Below are 9,591 nucleotides of genomic sequence, written 5' to 3'. Positions count from 1 at the left end.
TAGCCAGCGACAGTATACCTTCCACTCTGGTGCTCATGGTAGTCTTTCTCGAATTGATTATGGTCTAGTACCGGCGGCCCAGGCGTCTTATATTACTGAAGAAAAAGCATCTGGCTAGAGGCAATTCGGATCACTCGCCGCTCTGGCTCGGATTTGAAATTACCTTGGGTTCAAATGGTAGAATTGCCCCCATTAATCCCTGGTACTCGCAAGGAACTGTTAAAAGTGTTGGAGCATTATTTTCAAGAAAATGAGGCTTCGGTTTCCACGTCGATCTCGTTGTGGGAGGCTTTTAAGACAGTGATTAGAGGTCAAGCCTTGTCCCTGATCGCAGGAGTTAAAAAGCAGAAAGAGAAGAAGTGGTTAGAGTTGAATCGGAAATAGCAAACATCGAAATGGAAATAGAACAGGAGGTGACCCGTGCTAGATTGCATGTTTTACAACTTAAGCAGCTCGAGTATAGGACGCTGGCCACGGACAGTGCTAGAGCCCTGAGCCGAGATCAACAAGGGCGTCTATATGATGTGGGGGACAAGACCAAAAAATTGATTGCTTGGTTGGATAAGAAGGACAGAGCGGACCGGGTGGTTCCTGAGATTGAGACGAAGGAGGGGACTTGTATAACTGACCCACAAAGGATAGTTGATAGTTTTGCGTATTATTTTCGTAACGTTTACAATTCCGTCTCAGATAGGCCGGAGGAAGATTCGTGCCTTTTATTGAGGGATATTCAACTTCCATGTCTGACTGAGGAGGATCGCGACCTTTTGGATAGTAAGCTTACCGCGGATGAAATTGCCTTCACGGTGCGCTCTTTGAATTCGGGAAAAGCAATGAGTCCCAATGGTCTCCCGATTGAGTTGTACAAGCTTAAACCAGATAAGATTGCCCCCTATTTGAGAGATATGTTTTTTGAAGCCCGAGAATGTCGGGTATTGCCTCAAGACCAGAGAGTAGCCTCGATAGTAGTGATACATAAGGAGGGGAGGCCGAGATCTAATTGCGCTTCGTACAGGCCGATCTCATTGTTGAATTCGGAACCCAAGATATTGGCTAAAGTGTTGTCTAATAGGTTGATCAAGGTCATTAGTGAATTGGTACACCCCGACCAATCTGGATTTATTCCGCGCAGAAATACGGCTCTTAACTTAAGGTGGTTACACGGGGTTCTTGCCAGGGCCCACACCTTGCGAGAGCCGGCCATAATAGCGTCCTTAGACGCGACGATGGCCTTTGACACGGTTGAATGGCCATATTTGTGGGCTGTTTTGGCTAAATTCGGTTTCGTGTCTCGGCCCCATTTTGTCTTGGGCGGGGCACTAGACAGGGGTGCCCGCTTCCCCCCTTTTGTTCTCGTTGGCTCTTGAGCCTTTTGCGGCTTGGATCCATTGGGAGCCCTAGATTAAGGGTATTTGTTGGTCTCCACAGTTTGAAGATCGGATCTCATTATATGCTGATGACATATTACTTTATTTGACTTCCCCCAGGAAATCCCTTATCGTTGTTTGTGATGTTCTGGCCTGTTACGGTAGAAATTCAGGATTGATAATAAATTGGGCAAAATCCTATCTACGTATTATGAGGTGACGCCCCCATCCTGCCTCGGAATTGTCCTATTCAGATCGCTAAGAAAGGGTTTAAATATCTCGGGATCTATATCTCAATGGATCCCACAATTCGATATGATAAAAACCTTCTCCCTCCACTGGCTCGGCTGAAAAGCGAAGAAGCAGGCTGGAAGAAACTTCCGCTATCACTGCTAGGACGGGTGGCCCTTTTTAAAATGATGTCCCTACCCCGCTTTCTTTATGCCCTCCAGAACACTTTAGATGTGGTGCCAGCTAGCTACTTTCGAGAAGTGGAAGGAATGCAGCGTAGCCTACTTTGGGAAGGCAGACCGCGTATATCATTGGCTAAGTTGACGCTCCCATGGTATGACGGAGGAATTGCCCTCCCTGATATCAAAAGATACTATTGGGCATCGAAGTTGGGAGCTATAAATCATGGTACCTACGGGTCCAATACGGATCCGGGCTATGCAATGGATAGATGGATGCTCCCTGGTGGTAATTATAGCAGAACGTTGTATACCAGATCAATAGAGAATAGTCTGACGGGGCCGACCAGAGTGGCGGCAAGTATATGGCACAATGTTACTAGTTCATTGGGATGGAAAAATCGTCTGACTTTGGCTACCCCACTATTTGGATCAGATAGGTTGGACAGGTTATAGAATACGAAGGGTTTTGATAAATGGGACTTGATAGGGATTACTACTGTGGGCAATATTTGGGTAAAGGGAAGGGTTAAGTCGTTTGCTGAACTACAAACTGAATATGAGTTGAGTGGGACGGAGTATTTCCGCTATGCGCAAGTGAGGCATGCATTGAGGTCGGTATTTCCCGAGGGGGAAGAGATACCGGAGGCGTCCCCATTAGAAGACCGAATACTAGATGGGCATCTACCTGATAGCACCATTTCTCTCATTTATAAAAAAACTGATAAATCAAAGAGCGGATCTTTTGGCAGATTTAAGGGACAAGTGGACGCACAATGGTATTGAAATTGACGACGAGGATTGGCAATCAGCAGTTTCTTCCCCTAAAGAAGTTGCGATTCTGGCGAGATTGAGGCTCGTCCAGTTGAAAATACTGCACAGGGTTTATGTCACGGGTCCACGTCTGATTAGAATGGGTTTAACGGAGGAAGGTCTGTGTAAGCGTGGATGTGGTCAGTTGGGGACGTTTCTTCATATCTTTTGGGGATGTCGATATATGGTAGACTACTGGAACATGGTCCATGATGTTATGCAGGAAGTAACAGGTGTGGCTCTCTTGCCGGAAGCTAGGAGATGTCTATTGAATATTTGGGAGCCTACAGACCTGAATACTGTACAAACTCGATGGGTTACTCTAGGGGCCATGATAGCTGAGCGAAATATAGCACAGCAGTGGGGATCGGCAAAGCCGCCTACGATAGAGGGGTGGAAAGAAAGTATGGATTGGTGTATGTTCCGTGAAAAAACTGTTTATCTGGCATGGGGTCGCCCTCGAAAGTGGAACAGTGTCTGGGGTCCTTGGAATCAATACAGAGAAAATATTTTGTACCACCTGCAACTGTTGTCTTTGATGTTCCACTATACCCATGACCCTTATATGTGAATCTGCTTGACATTTGTGCTCCATGTCCCCCCCCCTCACCAATATTTATTGTATCACATGTAGTATTTGTGAACGACCCTCTTCTGTACTATGCACCGGTGTATTTATTGATGCTTTGCTTTAATAAAAAGAAATATATAAAAAAAAGAATTGTGATGCACGTAGTCCGGTGGCACAACACATTTTTGAATGTCATCCAGAACATAGTGAAATCAGGTTTCATGCTATAGATCACGTTGAACTGAATCCTAGGGTTGGTGATAGGACGGTGCATCTAAGACAAAGAGAATCACGCTGGATATGTAGATTTAGATCAGTAAATCAGGGACTTAATGTGTATAACGAGTTTCATCATTTTCTCTAGCTCCCTCTGTAGATCATATTGTGAACTGATAGCAGAGTATATATAATGTGAGTTATTTTGGGGTAATCATTGTATTGGAAATACAACAAGAGTTGAGGTAGGGTCAGAGGCATGAATTTTACCGACTCAGCAGGTTATACAGCCCCATTCTAAACGATTCAAAATACACAACGAATAACCTGCAGTCCTAAGTCACAGGATGACGAAATACTAACAGATACCAAGACTGATCAAAAAATACAAACATTTGTACGGATTCCCATCACTCTCCGATCCCGGTGACATGCTTCATCATCTGGGTCTCCTTTGTAGGGCTAACACTCCACCCTAGTGATGGAGGAGCCCAAGGAGGTTTTCAAAGTTAGGGTTTTGTACAGATGTGAGCACGCAATATGTACAAAAAAGTGTATGGGAAATAAAGTGCAGTGCAAAAAAAGTGATGTGAATATAAAATTGAAGCGGAATCAGACAATAACTTTATTCGTGTCTGATCCGAACAAATATTAAAAACAGTGCAGAAAGGCCGGATTTAACAAATAACCGTCCATTTAAGAATTGGTCAACATGTTTCAGCACAACAAGGTAAAAAGTGAACCAAGTGCTTTAATCAGGACCTCCTTAGATACAAAATGCTACTGCAAAACACATTTCAGTGAAGTGTAAAGTAATAATAAAAGGATACGCTTTGAGCGAAATCTTCAAACCACTCCTCTTGCCTCTTGGAAAAATCTATAAGAGATAAGTGTGGTACATAATACAGTCTTGGATCACAGTAAACGCAGCCTATAGACAATATTATGTGGCTATCATTAGCCATCAAATAGTTTTCATTTAATGAATGTATCACTCCAATGAGTCTTACCTCAAGGGTATGGAGGAATCACCTCACCCCGCCTGGCAACAGCTCAGGGAGAAGGAGGCACCGCTCTAGAGGGGAGGCAAACCACACCAAGTACTTGTACCGTGTTCTGATTCCTCTCTACATACAAATTACAACCCATTGTATTAACTGTAAAAAGATATATATTTTTGTTGTCGTTTCAAAAAAGAGACCCATCTCAAGCTGATAAACAACTATGATATGTTCTCTCATACACCTCTTTCCACTGTTTATTGCACTACTTCGCTATGAACTGCCCATTCAAAGATGGCGAAGGAATTAGAAATTAAAGAGGATGTTAGTCACATAGGACTGGCAGGTTCTTGTACTTGTGAGATGATGTATGATCTCCCTATTATTTAGTTGCACAATCAGTTTCCACTTGGTCACTTTACGGCAATCACAATTTATCTAATTGTGAATATTTGACACACGCTTACTTTGCCTACAGTAAGCAATGTAAAATTCATTAAGTAGTCTGCAGTAACGATAGAAATAGATCACTGTTGAAATCCATGTGATCTTTTGACTCTAAAATCTTTGTTTAGTATACTCAACTGATTCTCAAGGCTAGTCTCTGGACACTTTAAAATGGCGTCGATGTTAAGCAATGCGCGTAAATGTAGTCGTAATGTGACCAGTGGTGCTTCTCGATCGGTGGGATCTTTTGATGTATGTTTCTCTTATTTGACCAGTTACAACATTAGATTTTATTGGGTCATTTCAAAAACCTACAATCTACCTGATTATAAATATTTGACAGACACATATCGCTTTTTCAGCGAGTGGCACAAAACTCATTAAAAGGTTTGCAGTAATGATAGAAGAGATCTCTGTTAAAATCTGTGTGATTTCTTGTCTCCAGACTTGTATTTGGTATCTTAATTCGACAATTGAAATTAATTTTTGCATATTTCAAAATGGCGTCGGTATTAGCAATGCACGTAGGCGTCATCACATCGCGACCTTTGTTGCTTTCAATCGGCGGGAACTTTAACCAATTATTCTGTAATTGGTTCATTAATTATTGACGCAAAACGTATAAAAACTCTGAGTCTTTGGAGTCTGGTAAACCAGATGACCACAAGGTGACTTTGATGCATACTTATTGCGGTAAGTGAGGCACTTGCATGGGGTTAGAGTAGTACTATGGGGGTGTACCTTGCCAGTGTAATTTAATAATGTTTTAAAATATACTTTTTGGGTGGTTAACAAACTTGAAAGATATTGAAGTTACCTGTGACATTACTTCTTGCGGGACATCGCGAAAAATGATTGATTTCCTTAAGATGGCCGCTAACTTTGCTGCTGTGAGTCGTATACTGATTAGCTTTTATTCCATATTTGTAGTCTTAGACTCCCGTGAGCTTTGTGGTGACTGCAATGTTATTGTAATTCTAGAACGAATTTTTATTGCAGGTTGTAGACTGCTAATAATAACAGCAATACTATGTCTACAAGGCATTAGGGTATGTTTCTGATCTCTTTAAAAATGGCCACCAGTAATGCCCTTACTCTGATGTGAGCTTTAAAATTGACTTGTACTCACGAAACTAGTTTTACCGTAAGCCTCCATGGTATATAGCAGGGGTAAATCACAAATATGTATATGGGAGAATGGTTTTGTCCGAGGTTAAAATGAGAAAATGATGTGTCTCATTGCCCAACAGTTATACTTGACAGTCCAGAAAGGCAGTCAACACTGACAAATCTTTGTATAAAATAGATTTGAAAAGACTTTAATAGGTGCCTAAACTTACACTATGGGTTTACTTTTTAGATTTTACACTTGGCTGGAAAATAAACATATAATAAAGGTGAATTTATCGTGCTTTTCTCAAGAAGCTTATCAACAAATAAACCCAAAATTGTGAGTATATCGTAATGGTTTGTCTTGATAACTAGTGAAATATGGTGATCATAAAAATCACTAGACTGCTTATGGAATTTTGTGCCAATGTGTGGTTCTTAAATAATATTCAATAGAGGAAAACTGCTATCTATATGGGAATATAAGATTAGATTAAAGAAACATTATCTCGTGTTGATCATGCATCTGCCGATGAAATTGTTGATTAAATAAGGAACTATGACACAATAACTTTAGAGTGTTTAACAAATTGCTCTTAGGGAATAGCACTGTTAAGACTGACTGTAGATACTAAAGCTTTGTGCCACGAGAGTTTTTTAACTTTTAAATGTTGTTTGACTAGACAGGATGTGTAGTATTAGAGATTACATGAATATGGTTATGTAACTAACTGTTGTAGGACCACATAATTCGCTTTCTAGTCACAACTGTAAAGGTTGATATGGAGGTGTTTACATCTATTTAGACTTCAGTACATTTAGTAATGGGGACTGTTGCTCCTACAGATTGAATAACAGTTTCCAAGAAGGAAGGAACCATTTCCATGATGCTCATGAAGTTTACTCAGGTATAGATTAACAAATGTTATCCTCAAGAAATTTGTAGTTTAAGGTTTAGTATATGACTGTGTATAAAATGTATTGTATTTTGCAAACCATACAAATGTGATTATGAACTCTTATCTATCTAAGAGACATATTATTAAGAACTGTGCCATGCTTTTGTTTTTGTTTTCCCAAGCATTCTGAATAGAAGCAAATCTGCTAAAAAACTCTTGATAATGGATATGTGAATTTGTAAAATCTGTTTTTTTCTTTTGTAAATACGTAATATGTAAATTATGTCTGTACATATTTGTATAAATGACTGTTATGTATATGTCTATTTTTATATTCTTTATAGACCTGAAGAAGTCCGGTAATGGACGAAAAGCGTTGGCTATCTGCTTTTTAATCAAGAAAATTAAATAAAGTACTGAACAAGAATTGAGGAAGCCTCCATTTACAATTTCTTGGGAAAACTGACAATACTGAAATAGCTTTATTCTAATAAGATCTTTATTTGTGAGATGTGACATATGTACTAGATCATTGAAGGGTGCAGACCATTTTTTGTAAAAATTACAAGGGGCCAGTCACCCCTCCTCAAAGAACAACTCACAGACTGACCACTATCCAGCAAAAGAGAGTGGATGTCTCCAAGGCTTGGTTGCAGCAATTTCTGACAGACATCATGGCAGACATTTGCACAATTCAGGATGAGTTGGAGACTTGCTTGGTCGAGAGGAAGGGCAATGCACTATCTCTATAAGAAAGAGTAGATGATCTTGAGAGAATGGTAGATTACTGTTTTGAGGAATGACACTAATTGTGGGATGTCGTCCAAGATCTCAGTGAGTAAACCATCGAACTGCAGCACACAACGGGGACATGGAGGTCCAGAAGAAGACAAATTCACTTTAGCAACCTGCCTAAAAGACTCAAACTGGGCAACATCATAGGCTGCATGTATTCTTTGAACAGTGGCAGATTGGCTGCAAGGCGTCCTAATCAGACTGGATCCCACACATTGTGTACGGGGAAGGGGACCCTCCACAGATATGGCTTCGGAATTCCTGACACTGGTGTGTTTTTTAAATAAAATGAAGAACTTATGGAGCCAGCTAGAGTTGGTGTTAGGTTTATGAGGGTAAACCAACAACAAGTTGGGATCCATGCTGTCTAGACTGTTCCTCTTTATCACACTTTTCAGAAAAAATAAAGCCCACTGCATATCATGTCCTTTGCTGAATTTCACTAGTGTTAAAGCAAAGGTTCGTAATGCACTACAGTGGTTCTCAGTTTGCTTTGAGACACAAAATGTAAGGTGGGACGTCTACAAGATATACGCCTGTTAAAAAGGACTGGGTGAAACATAGATCCAAATGATTCCTGACACAGCTCTTCTTTTCTGGGTCCAATAAAATGGTGGTGACAGCCAGGTTGTTTTCACAAAGTCTGAGCTAAGAAATACTGAATTCATATGCCAATAGAGCTGGGTGTCTGATGTTGGAAATCACTATACTAGACACCACAACATACACCATTGCTAAAATCTACGTGCCTAACACAAACCAAGAATGCTTACTTAAAAGTATGAATGTGACTGCCTGGAGAGGGACAATGTAAATATAATTATAGGGGATGACCTCAGTTTGGTCATGGAAAGACCTATGTACGTGGGCAATCAGAGATCGGAGAAGGTAATGGCTGGGTGAAAAGGAACTACACAGTAGATGGAGTCATTTGCACCCGCGCAACACTGATCTTTCATTTTACACAGCAATCCACATGCCATTTGCATGGATAGATCAATTCTAAGTGAGGTCACAGTACCTGCACAGGTTAGAAGGATCCATGATTGGTCTCACTGCTATGGCAGGCCATGTTCTGGTCACTGTGACATTTATCTCATCATGGACCAGCCACACAGAGCACAGGTGATGATTAAATAGAAACACACTGCCTAATGGAGAATCTCATGTGGAGATAGAACAGTCGCTGAAGTTCTTTCTGAGGGAGGATGATAGGCTGTGTAAAGGACAAACTTAGCAAAAACGGAGGAGTTGCTAAAGTTCTTTCTGAGGAAGAACGACACTGGTGAGATAAGCCAGTCTCTGTGCCAGTCTCTCTGCACTGTGAGTGGAAGCGCAACATGGCTTGGAAACATACCCGAAGGAACTTGAAAGCGTACACACTTGGACAAACCATGAACACTTGGAGATATGTAGTCATGCTTAGATGGCAACGTAGAACTCTATAACTTTAGAGAAATGGTTGACTGCATACTAAGGGTTTAAGCAGAAATACTACCAAGGTGCAGTTATTTTTGGAAAACTCTTGACATTGCAATGCAGGGCCAGGGTCGCCAGAAACAGTACACAGAAGGTACAGGGACCAAGAAACCCAGTCTAGGTGTGGAAGAGAACATAGACAAGCACCTTTTTAGGTCTCGTGGTGTAACAGCGCGTAAGCGCTGTCTCGCCAGAGATCTTTTGTCACTGGGTCTGCTTCCCAGGAGACAGTACCTGGCAGCGCGCATCTCGCAAAAGGCGTTCGGCGCAGGACACGCGCGCGCGAACGCGCTCAGCTGCTGTCTCCTGGGAAGCTCCAACACGCATGCGCATACACAGAGACACACACACACACGAGCGCCCATGCACGCACGCACCCACACATACAGAGAACCCACCCCGCTGTCACATACACACACGCCCCACACACACACGCGCGCACACACACACACACACGTGCACCAAGCGCCCGCCCACTTACCG

The 9,591-nt window shown here is 41.6% G+C and overlaps 1 long non-coding RNA gene across 1 annotated transcript; it reads left to right on the top strand.

Moving 5' to 3' along the window:
* The first annotated feature begins 952 nt into the window (after positions 1 to 952).
* On the top strand, positions 953 to 8,014 carry LOC144826573 (uncharacterized). The gene is made up of 3 exons (XR_013609859.1): positions 953 to 6,275; positions 6,782 to 6,843; positions 7,179 to 8,014. It is a non-coding gene; the product is annotated as an uncharacterized LOC144826573 (long non-coding RNA).
* Positions 8,015 to 9,591: the final 1,577 nt, after the last annotated feature.

This window comes from Lissotriton helveticus, chromosome 3_2, assembly GCF_964261635.1.
Source record: "Lissotriton helveticus chromosome 3_2, aLisHel1.1, whole genome shotgun sequence".
NCBI classification, from domain to species: domain Eukaryota; kingdom Metazoa; phylum Chordata; class Amphibia; order Caudata; family Salamandridae; genus Lissotriton; species Lissotriton helveticus.
Note: the sequence above shows the minus strand (reverse complement) of the source record. Positions and strands in the feature narration are given on the sequence as shown.